This window comes from Ailuropoda melanoleuca, chromosome 1 (genome assembly GCF_002007445.2).
Source record: "Ailuropoda melanoleuca isolate Jingjing chromosome 1, ASM200744v2, whole genome shotgun sequence".
Lineage (NCBI taxonomy): Eukaryota > Metazoa > Chordata > Mammalia > Carnivora > Ursidae > Ailuropoda > Ailuropoda melanoleuca.
In genome coordinates, this window is record NC_048218.1 from 207034840 (window position 1) to 207051849 (window position 17010).

The following is a 17010-nucleotide window of genomic DNA, read 5'->3' on the forward strand; positions in this document are numbered from 1 at the left end:
AGGGTTCTCCTCCCAGAGCAGTGTGCCCTTCCAATGTCCCCACCGGGAGGAAACACTGGAAAGAAACTAGACCCACTGCAGTCAAGCAAGGGCCTCCTCGACGGTCAGAGGGTGACACTCAGAAACAATGCTCCAGAGAATCTGCTGTCTTCGCTCTCCCCTCACTGGAGGCTTTGAGGGGATGGTCAGACCCTGAGCCAGCCTGTCATGACTGGTGACAATGAGGCAGTCCCCTCGTCCATCAGCCTGTCCTGGTGTCTCCAGAGTCAATGAGCTGTGGTCACTGGCACCCCCCACCCATTCATTTCAACAAGTCTAAGCATCCACACGGGCCAAGGACTAAGGAGCAACAAGTTAAGGTATTTTTGGTCTTCAAGGCCTTGCGGTCATCAAAAATAAAAGTTCTTGTACCGCGAGGGACATGATTAAGAGGGAAAAAAGCAGCCCGCAGAAAGGGAGAAGAAATCCGCACAGCACGTGTAAGTGTCTAGCATCTGGAATGTAGCAAGAACTTCTACAATTCAGCAACAAAAAGACAACCCAATGGAAAAGTGAACAGACATTTGCCCAGAGAAGATACGCAAATGGCCAATGAGTGCATGGGAAGATGGCTGATGTCCTGAGGGAAGGGCAGGTTGAAACCACAGTCAGATAGCACCTGGCATCCACTAGGAGGGCAATGGGAACAAGTGAGAAGTTGCAGGTGTCGGAATGGGGGTGGAGGAACTGCACGTCTCAGACGGTGCTGGTGGGAATGCAAAATGGCACACCCACTGTGGAAGACAGCTTGGCCATTCCTCTTTGAGTTACACACTGAATTACCCTAGGACCCAGAAACTCCATGCCGAGGTATCTACCCAAAAGAACTGAAGACAGGTGTTCAAACACAGACTTGGATGTCGATGTTCACAGCAGCATTGTTCACGGTAGCCAAAAGGTGGAAACAACTCAAACGTCCAACAGATGGATGGACAAACAACATGTAGTCTGTCTGTACAAGGAATAATGTTCCTCCATAAAAAGAATGAAACACTGACAGCGGCTATAACGTGGATGAACCACAAGACAGTACACTGAGTGAAAAAAGCCAGACACAAAAGGCTACATTTTGCATGATTCTATTTATGTGAAGCGTCCAGAAGAGGCAAATCCAAAGAGAAAATCGATCAGTGTTACGGGAGCTGGGTGAAGGGGAGTGGGGAGAAGTGGTATCAGGTTTCCATTTCGGGTGATGAGAAAGTCCTGAAACTGGATGATGGTGAAGGAAGCACAACCATGGGAACGTACTTAACGCGTCTGAGCTGCACACTTTAGAACAGTGAAGAAGGGGCGCCGGCCCTGCCGGCGGGGCGTCTGACTCTTGGTTTTCGCTCAGGTCACAATCTCAGGGGCATGCGATCAAGCCCCACGTCGGGCTCTGCACTCAGCGGGGAGTCTGCTTAGGATTCTCTCTCCCTCTCCCTCCGCCCCTGCACCTCTAAAACACAATACAAAACAATACAATGGTTAAGATGGTAAATGATATGTTGTATCTTACCACACAAAAAAGAGTTAAATTAGACCATGCAGATAGTAGAGGAAAATGTACGTGAGTTCCTCTACAATACAGATTTAGGAAAAGGCTTTCTATTGATGTCTAAGTGCTTTTATCTACGGTCCAAGGGCCATTTCCACGTTTCTTGAGAATGGTCTGTTCATGTCTGTTGCCATATTAGCTCAGAGGTATCATCTTCATATTTTTTCAGAGCCGCAGAGTACTCCACTGTGTGGACATACCTATTTTGTTGCACCCAGCTACTCTCCTAGATGCAAGCATATTTCCAGTGTGTCTACTGAGAGCACCTGAATGCCGTGGTGCCTCAGTAGCCATGAGCACACGTGGCACCCGGATCCTACTTCTAGATACTATTGGCCAGTAAAAGTAGCAGGGCTCTTTGGAGAAATGGCTGATTCCAGGCCAGGGCATGGAAAGGATAAGATGAGGCTGCAAGACTTTTTTTTTTTTTTAATTTTAAAGATTGTATTTATTTGAGATAGAGCAAGAGAGAGCAAGCAAGCAAAAGAGCATGGGGGGGGAGGGGCAGAGGGAAAGGGAGAAGCAGGCTCTGCAGTAAGCAGGGAGCCCAACACAGGGCTCAATCCCAGGACCCTGGGATCATGACCTGAGCCGAAGGCAGGTGCTTAACTGACTGAGCCACCCAGGTGCCCCTGGAAGACTTTACCAGAAATTAAGGTCTGTTTCTGACATGGCAATGGGGACAGTTCCAGGAAACAGGGACCAGCCTGAGAGGCTCCTGCTGGCCAAGTCTAGGACAACTTGAACATCACAATATGATCAGGACAAACCAAACCACTGAAGAAAACAGGAATCGGTGAGTACATACATATGTACGTACATACATATGTACGTACATACATACACAGGGCAGGAAATTTCCTTCCTTAGTAGAATTTCAACCAGTCAATATAGAATTCGTGATAAAATCAGAAAATCACCTTCTGGCAACCACCACAGTAATAACTCAGGCAGGACTCATCAATGGATGCTAAATCTAGCAAGTGAACGTTTGATGAGAAAGAAGATATTTACATAACTCCAAAGTAGTATTGCTTACAAAGGGAAAAGAGTAATTTTGCTAGGACCTCACATGGCAGATGCTTCCCTTAACCAAGTGATCAGTCTGCATCACTGGGAGTGGGTCCGAGTGACATTACATGCTTCCCACTGTGACGCCAGGACAGGGCATGAGACGTGCGGCACTGCTGCCCGCCCGGCAAAGCCGAATCTAATTGTAAGGATGCGTCAGGCAAACCCTGAACATAGCAGACTCTGCACAAGAACGAGCCTGGGGTCTTGGAAGACGTTGAGATCATGAGAAACAAGACTGAGGGCTGTTCCGGACTAAGATAGTCTCGGGAGAAAGGAGAATCACATGCAATGCCTGATTGGGCCTTTCCTCTCCCAAAATATGATGCTATTGAGATCATCTGTGAATGGTGAATAAAGCCTGTAGTTCAGCGAATACTATCAGATGAATGTTCATTTCCTGATTTTGAGCATTAAACTCCACTTTGGAGAACGTGCTTGTTTTTATGAAATACACACTGAAGTATTTAGGGGTAAAAGGACATTAGGCTGCGACTGATTCCTGATGGTTCAGATTTTATATAAACACACAAATATTTATGTATTCAGAGAGGGGGATATGAGCCAATGCGCGAATATGGCAACGCTGGGGAATCAGGATGAAGGGTATATGAGCATTCTTTGTACTATTTTTGCAACTTTCCTGTTAGCCTGAAATTGCCAAAATGAAATGCTATTTTTAAAAAGGAATTCAGAAATAAAGCAGCAGGGCCAGAATGCAGGGTTCATTAGAATCTACTTCCACTCTGTCCCACAATCGCCCAAGCCGGCCCTTAGAGCACTGGAGAGCTCTACAGTTCTCTGAGGGAAAGGAGATTCTTCTGGAAATTTCCCCTTGGCTTGTCTCAAATAACCACTGCGCATTATGATAATGCCCCCGCAGCCCCGCCCGGGCTGGCGCCCACGCGGACACCTTTCAGGGACACCTGCATGATAGCCAGCAGAGGGCGCTCTCCCGGGGGACCCACACTGGGTGCCAGGCCGCCACATAGCTCTGCAATGTGTTGGCTGAACTTTTCAGGAAACTTGGATGCCACACATACTTTTCCTTTCTTTGTGGGTAGGCGAGATGAGTCACGTTTTTCTGAAGTCGGCTCGGCCCCAGGATTCAGTCTCACCAGCTGCCCGGATCCAGAAGGCTCCAGCAGCGGCGGGTGAGCCCGGGCGGCTCAGGGGAGGTCTGACGACGCGCCGCAGCCCTCAGGAGCACAGGAAAGCCAAGGAAAATCTCACTCAGCCAGGCACAGGGTAAAGCTCGTGCAACTCTGCCATCTGGCAGCGTTTGGTACGTCTGCCCGCAGCAGCCCTGAGGGAGAGCCCAGCCCTGGCTCACAGCCCCCGCTGCCTTCTCCCACCTCACGGGACCTCATCAGGGCCTACCAGTCCTTCAGGCCTCGCTGGTCCACTGATGTGTTCATCCACTCCTACCCCTCCTTCATTCACTCCCATGGCCACTCTGATTGCGGGACCTGGGGGCAGAGAGCTGAGGCGAGGGCCGACACCTGCACCTGACTAGAAGAAGAGGTGTTGCAGGTGCCCTGAGAGGCAGCCCCAAGATGAGAACTGGCATGTAGGAAGTGTATTTTGGGATTAACACCCACGACAAGGAAAGGAAGGAGGCAGGGTTGGGCCCCCGATGAAACTAAGGGGCAATGCAGACCTGGTGTGGCCCCTACAGAGAGTTCCAGATCCGGGATGACCCCTCAGAGCTGTCCTGAGTGAAGCAAGGGGACACTCCCATGCTGACCAGCCATCAGGAGCAGGCCAGCTCAGGAAGGGCAGGACCCTGTGTCTGGTGGCCCTGTGCCATCAGCACAGCCTGCAGCTCGGGGACTGAGTCCCTCACTCTTGAAGGGGAATCTGGGAGACACAGCATGGTGTCCATCACTGGCCAGGCGGGCACGCAGCGAGATGGGGTCAGAGCCAGACAAGGGCCAGGGTGTGGAGGATGCAGTGAGACTTCAGATTTCCACTCGACTGTGGTGGGGAGGAATGGGGGGGGGTGAAAAGGGGATAAGATGATCAGATTTATGTTTTAAAACAGGGGGACCCAATCCTGCTGGCCTCCTGCTTTTATATATAAAGATTTATCAGAATGCAGTTTACATTTTGTCTGTGGCTGAGTATCTGCAAGAGACACCAGGTGGCTCACAAAGCCTAAAATATTTACCATCTGGCCTTGTATAGAAAACATTTGCCGGCCCCAGTTTGAGAAGACCCTCTCCTTCCACCATCTTCCCAGCAGCCAGAGGGGCCCCACCGGGTCCGAGGTCCCTCCAGACCCTGCCCGGTACTCACTCCCACATTCACACCACTGGTTTTAATGGCTGAGTTTACATTCTTTTGCATTTGTAATGTATGTAGATGTCACCCACATATGCCAAGAGGCCGCTTGGGGCCTCCTAGGCAGGAGGGGGCTACCGGAGCAGCAGAGGGACAGTCCTTGGTATCTCCGCCTGTGTCGGGAGCAGCCTGCCCACCCGACTGCCTAACCCCGTGATGAGGCCCCCGTGTGCACTGCTCAGCCTCTGGGCCCTTCCCTGTGTCCATCCTGGGAAGGAGAAGGGCCACACAGATGAAGAGTCCAAAAGACAAGCTGCTGTGTATGAGAAGAAAATGTGTGGAAGAAAAGAAAGTCAGGTTCCAGAGGCGAGAGGCAGGGGCGAGAGAGGCAGCTGGAATTTGGGAGAGTGTGAAGAAGGGGAGCACCATCTGGCTGGGGTCAGGGTGGGGAGAAGCCAGCGTCTGCCCGTCCTACAGCGTGGCTGGGAAGGGAGAGTTTTAGGGCCCCTTCCAGCATGTCGTGGGGCAAAATTTCCCTGCTCGCCACGTACCCTCAGTGTCTAGGAAAGGCTGCAGATTGCTGACCGAGGCCCCCCTCCCCAGGCCTCTCGCTGCTGCAGCATGGACACTGGCTGCACAGGTCCCTGGACCTCCTCTGAGAGCGAGGTGCAAAACCAGGCCCGCAAATGACGCCCTGAGAGCAATCAGCAAACACAGGGATCCGCACACAAGGAGCGGCGGCCGGACCACCTATCAAGGACATCCTAGAGCTGACTCCTTTCAGTGGAGGGTGCCACAGAAGTTTCCCTGAGAACTTCTCGGCTTCCTGTCACCGCAGCACTCGGGGATGCACCTGGACGCATCGGCACCCAGGGCGTGCAGTTGCCCGGAGGCCGGCACCTTGCTGTTGGTCCTCACCTGCTCTCCTAGCGGGTCCCCTGCTCCGTCCGCAGGGCACACAGCGAGCTGCCCCTGCAGCCGTGCGGCCCAGGCTCCCTTCTCGGCTAGCTCCCAGCTAGGGCAAGAGAGAGGCCCTGGGTGGGGTCTCTGGCTGTGGCTGCATGCCCGCCGGCGCCCGGTCCTAGCTCCCACAGGTCATGCCTGCACACCCTGCCCCGTGCTGCCCTCCCCGCTTCGCCTCTCCTACGCAGGAAGGCATGGGCTTTTTACCAGTCTCTGGTTTGCCTTCCTGACCCTCGCTTGGCTTTTCAGCAACTCCCTCACCTTTACCACCACACAGCCATGAAGTTCTGGCTGTTTTAGATACACCGGGACCCTGACTGACATGTAACATGAACAGATTCCTGAAAATGGTCAGCACAGACGTTCTGCACAGAAACCAGCCTTGAGGTCCAGACCCAAGGGGTGGGGGACGCCAGTCACTGTCTCGGAGCCCTCCACGCGTGGGTGCATCAGGCTACTGGCGCTCACAGGCTGGCAGGCCGCCTGGGGCTGGCCGGCTCCGAGGGCGAGCCTGGGCAGGGAGCTCCTCGGCACCGGGGTGCCCTTGGCATGTGAATCAGAGGCTTGAGGCTCTAAATTAAAGTTCATTCCTCTGCACACAGTACAAAACCTCTGGCATTTTACGGGAAAACAAACTTTTATTTGAAAAATAAACTCGAGTTGCCAGGAGAGAAAGGAGGAGCTGTCTGTGATCCAAGACAGACATGGTGTGAAAGGACCAGAAGTTTTCCAAGTTAAACAAACTTCTCTGGGACGTTCGTGTGAGTTTCAAGCGGCTGTCATGGCATCCTTCTACACAGAGCCACAGACAAGGAGCTGGTTTAAAGCACTGAGATGTAACTAACCTACTCCAGGATGACAGTCACCCGTGGCGGGATTTCGGTGTTTCAATCTAAGTACGAACAGAAAATTAAATTTATTTTGGGTGTTCAGAGTACCCGTGACCTCGGTCACAGCAGTGAGCCGGTCTTAGAAACAGAAAGTTCGAATGCCTAGCATTGCCCATCTCTGGCAAAACCCCAGCGCTTCCTTCCAACCCACTGATTCTCTGTGCCCTAGAGGTTCCCAGCCAGACTCCCTTCGCAGGCATTCCACACCCATCCTGTGGGTTATGACCATCTACGGTGGTATTTTCCAAAGTGCACCCCCCAGCCCCGCCCACCGTGAAACCAGCTGTGTGGGGCAGAGAAAGCATGCTTTTAGAACAAATCAGCATTGCACTGAAAACAGAACACATGGGCCAGGGTCAGTACTGTTTCCTGAGAAATGGTTTTCAGTCGTACGTAGGCATGTGCTGGATTACTACATAAAAAGTGTCTCTTGCTGGGGGTCTCAGTCAAAGACATCCCACACCACGCTCTAATGAAGCTGCTGGCCTCATCGTCATGCCCCGAACTGTAAGTTCCTCCCCCAGGCTGGTGCAAACTCCCTGGGTGCCAGGGTCTGTCATCCACCTTTTCCTCTTAGCCTGCCCTGCAGATAATCATGGTCGTGACCTTGAATAGCCGTCAGTGTAATCAGAGTAGGTGGCTGTCCTGGTCAGCGATTTTTAATGCTTTTTTTCTAGTATGACAAAGATAACGTTCCAGTGCCCGGTGGGGCTGACTTCTGTCAGTAGTGGTCCCTTGGTGTGAACGGCTGCCCATGTAGGACAAGATACCATTTCTTGGCTCGGGGGGGGGAGGGGGCTGGCAAAATGCCACCCTATCTGAACCACCGAGAGCCATCCCTGCACAATTGTAGGGTTCTGGGAAGACAACTGCTTCCAAAAATGTCTGGTTTTGGTGCTACAAATTCCCCCAGTTATACGCTAAATGTGTCAACAACCCCTGAAATATGTGAACTTTAACTTCTATAATACACACCTTGTTTGAACACCTTGGTCAGACCCTTCCCAAAGTTAGTTTTGGTCTGAGGCGGGGGGGAAAGGATAAGGCACTGCAGCTCTCAGAGCCGGGAGCCCACAAGAGGAAGAAGACAGAAAAGGGAGCTCCAGAGTCCCCAAAATGGCTTTGTCACTTTATGGTGTGATAAGGGCCAGCCCTGTCCCTGCAGGTTACAATAGCCTTCATCCTGCCTCAGCCCAGATCCCTGCGCTCTCCTCGCGGAGGGCAACAGTCAGAGGCCTGGGGGCTGTGTTGCTTAAGGTTCTAAGTGGCACTGGGCTGGGGGCGGGGGGGGCACTGGAAGAGCATGGGGAAGTAAGAGGCAAGCACATGAAAAATTAAACACACGCTTTCCCCACAGACAGGAGGTAACAGAAGCATATCACAAGGGAACACAGACTGTGCAGATACTGAGAATAACACTTATGTTTCAGAGCTCCGGCAGACTGCTCGAGGCAAGCATAATCAGGTAAGGCTTTCTGGAGGTGGCAGGGCCCCAGGAGGTCTCAAAGGAGGCAGGAGCGCACGAGAACTTATTGCACGAGAACTTATCTCCAGGTCTATTCCAGCGATCAGATCCCTCCGTGAAGACCCGGAATCCGGGCCTGGCCTGCAAGGCCCCACCCACCTCTCTGACCTCCCCGCCCTCCCCCTCCCCACTCAGTTCTAGCCATTCCAACTAGCGGTTGCCCCTGCTCAGAGCATTTGCACTGTTCCTCCCTCTGCTAGGCTCGGCTGCCCACACATCTGCCTGGTTGCTCCGCTCCCTGGCTCCATCCCACTCCGGCTCAGAGCCTCCATATCCCACGGTCCGGCATACGGCAGCACCCTCCAACCCTTACCGCTTTACCCCTGTTATTCTCGGTACCATGCAACATTTCTGTACACACAATACATACGGCTCATCCTCTCTCCTCCCTGAAGGTAATCCCCACGAGGGCAGGAACTTACTTGTTCCTGGCTGTGTCCCCAGTGTCTGGCAGGTTCTCATTAAATACTGATTGAACAGATGTAGGCAAGGTGAGAAGACACCCCCCTGCCCCCCACTTTTAAAAGCCCTGGCAGGACTGGTCAGGTGTGAGGTGCACCTGTCTGCTCGGTAACATCAGCTTTCTTCTGTTTGGGGAGTGCATCTGAAGGTGAACATTCCAAGCTAGAAAAACCAGGCAGGGACAGCCGGTCCGCCCCAGTCCTCTAGAGGGGCAAGGCCAACCTGCAGGGGCAGAAGGCTCAGCTCGCGGGGCTCTATTGCCCCCTAGTGGTCACTTGGCCATAAAGCCAGAAAAAACGCCCCCACATTTTTCTATGGAATATCAGGTTCAAGGGTGCATTCAGGATATAGAGGCAAAAGGAGGGCACGCATTAACCCCATCTTGTCTTGAATGTGGGAGAGATTTAATACGGACAGCCTTCATTCTGCTGTGGTTCCAGGTAGACCAGCTTCCCTGGGACTTTGGCTACAGTGCAGGTGGCCAGCCCCTGAGAGCCTCTCCAGGCATCAATCACTACTTAGGAACTTTTCAAAACGAAACTTTTCTTTTTAAAGGAAGTAGTGGAAGGAGTGACATGTAGAAAAAGTGAATTTACAGAAGGCGGAACTCAGACCTAACAATCAGACCTTGCCAAAAGTTGGCCTGAGAAGGGTGCTCACTTGCTTATTGACTTCATTGAGGGTAAGTTTGGGAGGAAAAACGCTGGCAACAGACGTATATAATGAGGCTTTTGCTAATCTGCACTGAGCGTTCCCTCTCGTTCCCTCTGCCTTAAGACCTCTGCACAGCCCTTTGCTGGCTCGGTCATGGTCTCCCTATGGGACTGCTCCTTCCCTCACCATCCTACACAAAACAGCACCCACCCCCATTGGCCCTTGAACCCTGCTCTGTTTTTCTTCATAGACAGGGTAAAAACTAAAGGCTGTCTGTGCTCCAATTCTCCTCCCTTCCCCAGCCCTCCATCTGGAATATTCCCAATTAGCTCCACCAGCTTTGCTTTGGTTGCTCAGTCTGGATGAATCTCACCTCTGTCACCAAAGAGACGGGTATCAGCCAGGATCCTTTAATGGCATATAATAGAAATATATAACTTAGAAGAGACTAAACTACAAAGATGGCTATTACCTAGAATACTGAGCTCAGTGATGCACACCACCCTGAGGAGTACACTCCCACCTTCCTGTTCCGCCATCTTGCATGTTGGCCATGGTCACAAGGAAACCACGTCCTCACACCATAGTCCCAGTAAGGGAGGGAGTTAGTCCTCACATATCTCTTTTTGTTAGGGGAGGTGCCTTTCCTTTGATACCTCACAGAGTTCTCCTTACATTTTCTTGGCAAGACATAGGTCCCTGGTTCCCCTCAAGGCCAGTGACCCCAAAGCCAGGCACTTCCCCAAATGGGAAAGGGATAATTCCAACAGATCTAGCCCAATAAGTCCTTCGCTGGACCCTTAATAAAACCAGGCTCTGTTATGAAGACAGGGGGAGCAGCTGTCAGATGGGTTATCAGTCTGCCAACACCTGGTAGGGACGAAACCATGCACTGGAACTTTGGAGAAGGAAGGGCCAAGGGGTAGAAAAGATAGGAGGAAGGGGCTGCACACAGCAGCCAAGAGCAGCGTGGCCACCTGTCTCCGTCTCCAGAGCTAGAGATGATCTCAGTAGAGGCGGAAAACATTTCTAAGACTGTGCCTAATGTGTGAAGGGGGCTTAGCTATCTGACGGTATTTACACAGATGTGTGCACACACTCTACAATACATACGTATGTGTCAGGACCAAACAGGCCGAGGAGAGACTGTATGGTAGCTCCTCAGGGTCCCACAGAGGAGCCACCACTGAGACGCAGAGTTAATTCAGTGAGGTCAGAGGGGCGATTGGTTCTGCTTAGGAGCCAAATCCAGGAGTCCTCAGGAAAGGGAGCAGTCGAACTTTGCTTAGCACCCGCTGCATTCGGGGCAGACCAGCTCACATGCACCAACACCAGCCCTGAGCTTTGTGACCCTGAACAAGGCCCTTGTGTCAGGGATAAGCAGCTGCCTTGCAGGGGTGCCGTGAGGCAGATGCGGGCTCTGCGTGCAGACTTGAACTTGAGTCTGCGCGAAGCGCGCACTGCTAAACACTGTGGCGGCAGCAGGAAAGGCACGGAGCCCATGCCATCTGAGGAATGTGCTTCGTGGTGCAAACGGGATGTCCACACACCAGCGGTGCAAATCCCTGAACAACCCAGAGGGGCCCAGATGGCTGACACGGCATGATGGCAGCTCTGGGGGGACAGACAGCCCTGTCGGAGCCATGAGGACAAACAGGTGTCCCCAGCACAAAAACCCAGCAGTCTAATGGAGAACAGAAGCCAACACCAGAGATGGACACAGGCTCGTGTCCCTGCCCCTCACCACCCGTCCGTGTGTTTCAGGAGTCCCCCCATCAGCTCCTTGCCTCTCGGCCCGTAAATGTGTTCATCTCTCCTTTCTTGAAGTAAACAGGCCACTCTAAAACTTCCATTAAGTCCAATCTGTCCATTCGCTACAAGTCCCCCTTCATTGCCAGCAGGATCAGCGAGGCCACAGCAAGAAACAAGCCCAGGTTCTCGGTGGTTTGACATAAAAAAGGTTTCTTTTGCTCAGGTCGGTCCCACACAGGGAGGCAGCTGGTGCTGAGCTGTCCTCCCCCCCGAGGAGCCAGATCTGGGCTGCTGGCCTCCTGCGTCCTCAGCACCGTGGTCCCAACTCAGCTGCAGGGAGGGGCCAGGAGAAGCAGAGGATCTCCCGCCGTGGACGGGCACCGGGCGCTGCCGCCCCTCGCTCGCCTTCCCTTCCAGCCCACACGCCTTGAGAGAAGACATCTCCAACTCTGTCCTCGGCCGGGTAACACGCTCTCCTTCCCTTCCCAGGTACTGAAATGGCTCTCTTGAAAATCACCCATGATTCTGAAGTCGGGCCATGAGGAACTGGCCTCAGGACCGGCCTTCCTCTTCCCCAGACTGGGGGCATCTGAGTCACGTGGCAACTTCCCTCCCTGAAAGTGTTCCTGTGAGGTAAAGATCACGAGCCAAACCTGACACGAACACCTGTTTCCTATCTGTGAAATGGCATCACTGTCCCGTGGAAGGTCACAGCAACAAAGTACGTCACAGTCAGCAGGTCAGAAGTCTGAACTCAAGGTGTCGGCAGGGCCCCTCTCCCTCTGAAAGCTGTGGGGGATCCTTCCGTGCCTCTTGCAGCCCCCGGTGCTGCTGGCAAGCCCTGGCATGCCTCGGCTCTAGATGCACCCTCCGATCTCCGCCTTCGTCACATGGCTTCACCCTGTGTGCCTGTCTTGACGTCCCCATCTTCTTATAAAACACTAATCATTTTGATTTGGCACCTGCCCTACTCTAGGACAACTTTAACTAGTTACATCTGTTGTGGCTTTTTTTTTTTAAATATTTTAATTATTTCTTTGACCAGAGAGAGAGAGAGAGAGACAGCCAGCGAGAGAGGGAACACAAGCAGGGGGAGTGGGAGAGGAAGAAGCAGGCCCCCAGTGGAGCAGGGAGCCCGATGCGGGGCTTGATCCGAGGACCCTGGGATCAGGCCCAGAGCCAAAGGAAGACGCTTAACCACTGAGCCACCCAGGCGCTCCCTGCTGTGGCTTTATTTCCATAAAGTCACAATCAGAGATACGGGGACATCTCTCTCTGTGGGGACACAGGTAAACCTACGAAAGTTATTATATAAGGATTAAATGAACGCGTCTACTTTTATGACCTACCTAAAGGGTCTGAAGTAGATTATTTATCTCACCTGATTCTCCAATGAGCCCTCGCCTGCTAACTGGACTTTATTTCCTGTATGAGCCCGTATCTCTGTCCCGCTAACCTGATGCTGCCCACGGCATTGGCAGCTAGACCCGGTGCCTTCCTCATGTGGCCGGAGGAGTCACTCGGTGATGGTTTTGAGAGTCTTTTGTGGGCCTGCAGGCTATTAATGTCCCTCCAGGAACTACAATCAACGGCAATTTCAGACTCCATTTCAGCTCCATCCTCTGTGACACCACATGACAGTCCGCAAAACAGAACACTCAGCCCCCTGCCCCTAGTCTTCCAGAAAGACCACAAGATGCCATCGTGGATTCTCACGCAAACTCAGTGTGAGGGTGAGGAAGCTGCTGGCCATAGGTCTCAAGTCTTTGTTCTAGCATCACTCCTGGCAAACAACAGCATTTATCACAATCCCTCTCCTCTTAATGGGGGCCCGGTGGGGGGGCTTGCAGGAAGACACTTGTCAAAAGGAGAAACTTTGGAGTAAACCATAATAGGTGGGAAATTGGGAGGGTGGTGTGGAGGCGGGAAGTGAGGCCATAACAAAATTCACTTTCCAGGAAGCTTCTCCTGCTCCCAGGTGTCAGAATGGTCCTTCTGACAAACCAGGTCTCCTCTGGCTGAGGACAGTGAGTTGGTCACAGCGGCGGCAGCCCACCTGCCTACTAACACCTGGCAGCAGGGGTGCCGGGAAAAGGGGCCCCGGGCCCTGGTCCCCGCCCCATGTCTGCACTGAGACTGCTGGCCACAGGCTAGTCTCTGAGCCAAAACCATTCAGAGGGGGAAAGAAAAACCTGACGCTAACAGGAGAGTTGGTGGGATGTGTTAGGAAAGCAGATGTCTGGCCGGCAATGCTCCAGGCCAGTTAAAAAGAGGAAAATGCTTCTGTATCAGGGAATAGTCACACCCCAGACCCCTCCCTGCCCCTCCTGGGACTGCCAACAACCACACCATCCAGCACAAACGGACACCCCGAAGGTAAGGCCCAGGACAAGGGCGTCTCTAGGGCTAAGGCCAGAGCCCCATTCTGTCCCCAGTGGTCTGGGGCTGGTAAGTATGCTGAATATCACCGTGCCAGGTTAGACAGCCACTGAGGGGTGAGGGAAAGGGACAAAAACTATATTAGCATCAATGCCTCCGTGGTTTGCGACTTAATGCTTTTAGCAAGTCAGGTGCCAAAACCCGAGAGCTTCTTCGGGCTATGCAGAGTGTCCTCCAGCCCCTCACCGGCCCTAACTTTGCTCAGAGTCCCCAAGTCGGACTCAAAGGGAAAGAAAGAAGAAGGATCCAAGGTGAAAAAAACCTTTATTAGATGCTTTTATGCTCTGCCCTACACTAGGAATTAAAGCAGAGAAACCCTGATCCCCAAACCTCTCACTTGGATGGTGACCTCACGTCAGAAGGACAGTCCCTAGTGTAAGAGGGCAAAGAGAAGCGAGTTAGGAGCCGTGTGGCCGAAGCAAGGAGTCGAGGGTTCACTGTGCAGGAACCAGCTGGTGTCCTGCTGCAGATGTAAGTCCGTGCTCCCTACCCCCAACCTTGTGAAAGTAATTTATAGCTAATAAGAAAAGCGGTGTTGCTATTGTCGTATCTTTATCCGTACTTTGGAGCCAAAACATAATTTGCCTAAAAAGATCCCTTTACAGTGAGAAAACCCATCCTCAAAGCCAAAGATTGCCCATCACTAAAAACATCTGAAAGAACAGGTGATGGTTCTGAAGGCAGCTCTCAAGATTTCCCCAAAGGTGAGGAATTACTGTCCTTGTTGTTGAAGCAAGGAGAGATTGTCCAGGGTACGCATACAGGCTTCCCTGCTTCAAGACCACTGGCTTCCTCCCTGGGCCCACCTCGCCCAATCAGTCCAAGGGGAGGGCAACCAGGCCTCATTCTCCCCGCCGTCACCCATGAGCACCCCGTACGCATTGTGTCAATATGGGTGCGGAGGTGAGCTGCCTAACCGCCTTGTCAAATTTCCAGGGCCTTCGCCAGCAGGAAGTAAACAGGACCTGACTTATCTGGAGGCTGGTGGTTATTCCAAGGCTGAGCCACCAGCCCTCAGATACTCAATTTCACAATCAGAAAATCATTCTTCGGGATTAAGCCAAAACAAGGTCTTTGTTTCTGATGGAAATGTAAATACTCCCCAGAGAAACATCTCCCTTTGAACAAAATGCACACTTCTTTCCTCTCAGAAGGATTGGAAAGGAGGCTGGGAGATAAAATTTTGAATCCCAAAAAGAGAGGGGAATGCTTCTAGAAATGTCAGGGGAGGGGTACCTGGGTGGCTCGTCCATTAAGCATCTGTTGATCTCAGCTCAGGTCTTGATCTCACAGTCTCGAGTTCAAGCCCCACATTGGGCTCCAAAAAAGAAATGTCAGGGGAGGTGAGAGATCTGGGCTAAGTTATAAAGACTAACATCAAAGTGTTCATTGGGTGAGAGAATCCACTTAGTTCTACAGTCCTCTGTCAAGTGGAGCATGAATGTTGCGTCTGCCCTGCTCCACAAAGGATTCATGGCACTTTACAAGGAGATACAGGATACACTTGTGGTGGGATTGGCTTGAGACTCCCGTGGGCACAGGACCTGAACGAGGAAGGTCTCATGTCTGCAGACATGACCAGCTAGAAGCCATCAACCTGGGCGTGTACGGGGTGCGGGGCCGGGCCCTAGGTGGCCAATCCCAGGCACCCATGGCCAGCCTGGGGGGGAACTCTGGCTGCAGCCTGGAGAATGGACCTCAGGACTCCCCAGCGATTCTTATGCTGAAGTTCATTCCAGGAGCAAGCATGCCTCTTGGCCAGTGGAGGGCAGGAATCCTGGAGAAAGACCATGGACACACTGAGCTCAGGAGAAGCTCTCCCACCTGCGGCTAGAGCTGCTAGCAGGTGGAAAAGAACGAGCTCCATGGAAGGACCAAGCAGGATTTGTGACGGTCCCTGCAGGTACAGGTTATAGGAGCCTGAGAAGCAGAATATAAAAAAGTGTTCATTAGGGCTTGTGGGAAGGTCACTCCGAGAAGCCACAGGCTGGGGCTGGCAGCAGAGAAAGCAGCTGCAGGCTGGGGGGTTGGTGGCTTCTTCCCTCACCGAGGCAGGGGTAGGATCTGACGTCAACCTTCTCAGGAGGCCTGATGGATGGACAGACATCCACGACAATGTGGAGCAGCTGGAGGGCTGCAAGGAGCCAGGAATTCAGTTTTAGTGGCAAGCTCTCTTTTGTGCGAAGGCGAGAGGGAAACCTCTCTGCTGGCAGAGCTCCCTGCCTTTGGTGGAGAGGGGGCATCTGCTTCTGTTCATGTTTACGTTTCTGAAGCCATTATCCTGATGCGGTCAATTGTCGTTTGTCTGTCCTTTACCATTTCTGAGATAGCCAGGCTTACTCGAGCTGCCAAAACCTCTCGGTGAACACGGACAATGCCCTGCACTCGGGAGTAGCAGGAGCCCAAGCTTGAGAGCAGAGCACGGTGGGCGGACTCAGGGGTGGACAAAGGTACAGGGGCTGCTGATCGCCCCCCAGGTGTCAGGTGCTGTTCTAGATGCTGAGAAAAGAGCGTGGGACCAAACAGAGCCCCTCTGTTCGGGGAGCTTACGTTGCGGCGGGAAAGGCAGCCCAGGGAACCAGTCAATTCACAGTATTCACTGTGGAGAAGAAGCCTGTAATGTGCAAACTGTCTGTTTTGTGCAGGCGCCAGAGGAAGGCCCTGCTGAAGAGGAGGCGTTAAAAGGCAGGGTGGGAGCCGGGGGTGCAGTGGTCTTCCCCGAACATAGGAACGTCCCTCTACATATGTCCTTTCTCTCCTCCGTCCCTGCCCCTCTGTCCTACCCAGGACAGTGAATGGGCTTCAGTCTGGTCTTGCTGCCAAAACTCCCACATCCAGCCCAGCTCAGATCGACCTTCTGGAGTCTTGCCTTCACTCACCTGACCACCCATCATGGACACACGCATTTCTCCCTTGGATAGTTCCCTACGTTTTCTCATAGACTATCTGGCTCCTCTCTACCCAGATACCACACTGACGCTCTGAGCATCAAGCCTGCAAACTTCCAGCAATGGTGAGAAAGCTGTGAATGTTTACCTTGCCTTTATAAACAAATTTTTGCACCCTTTACAAAGGGTTGACACCCCAAGATTAAGATATTTTTCCATGTTGGGGAACACTTGAATAACATACAAAGTTTTGTTCCATATGGAAATTATTTTGGTATAAGGAATCTCCAAGGAAACCCTTCACTTTTCCTTTCTCCTCAATGGCTTGCTGTTCCTACTATTGGCTTATATATTCCTAAAATCCACTCCATCAGAGTCTCCGCATCTGGGTTAAAAGTAGATTTGGGAGTTAGACCAGCTGAGTTCAAATCTTGGTTCTACCACTTACCAGCTGTGTGGCCTTTGCTCCATGACTTACCCTCTCTGTGGCTCAGTTTTTATTTTGAT

General features: G+C 52.4%; 1 long non-coding RNA gene across 1 annotated transcript; it reads left to right on the top strand.

The window, feature by feature from the left end:
• Positions 1-7156: 7156 nt before the first annotated feature.
• Positions 7157-12206, top strand: LOC117795397. The gene is made up of 3 exons (XR_004619373.1): positions 7157-7290; positions 8141-8248; positions 11666-12206. It is a non-coding gene; the product is annotated as an uncharacterized LOC117795397 (long non-coding RNA).
• Positions 12207-17010: the final 4804 nt, after the last annotated feature.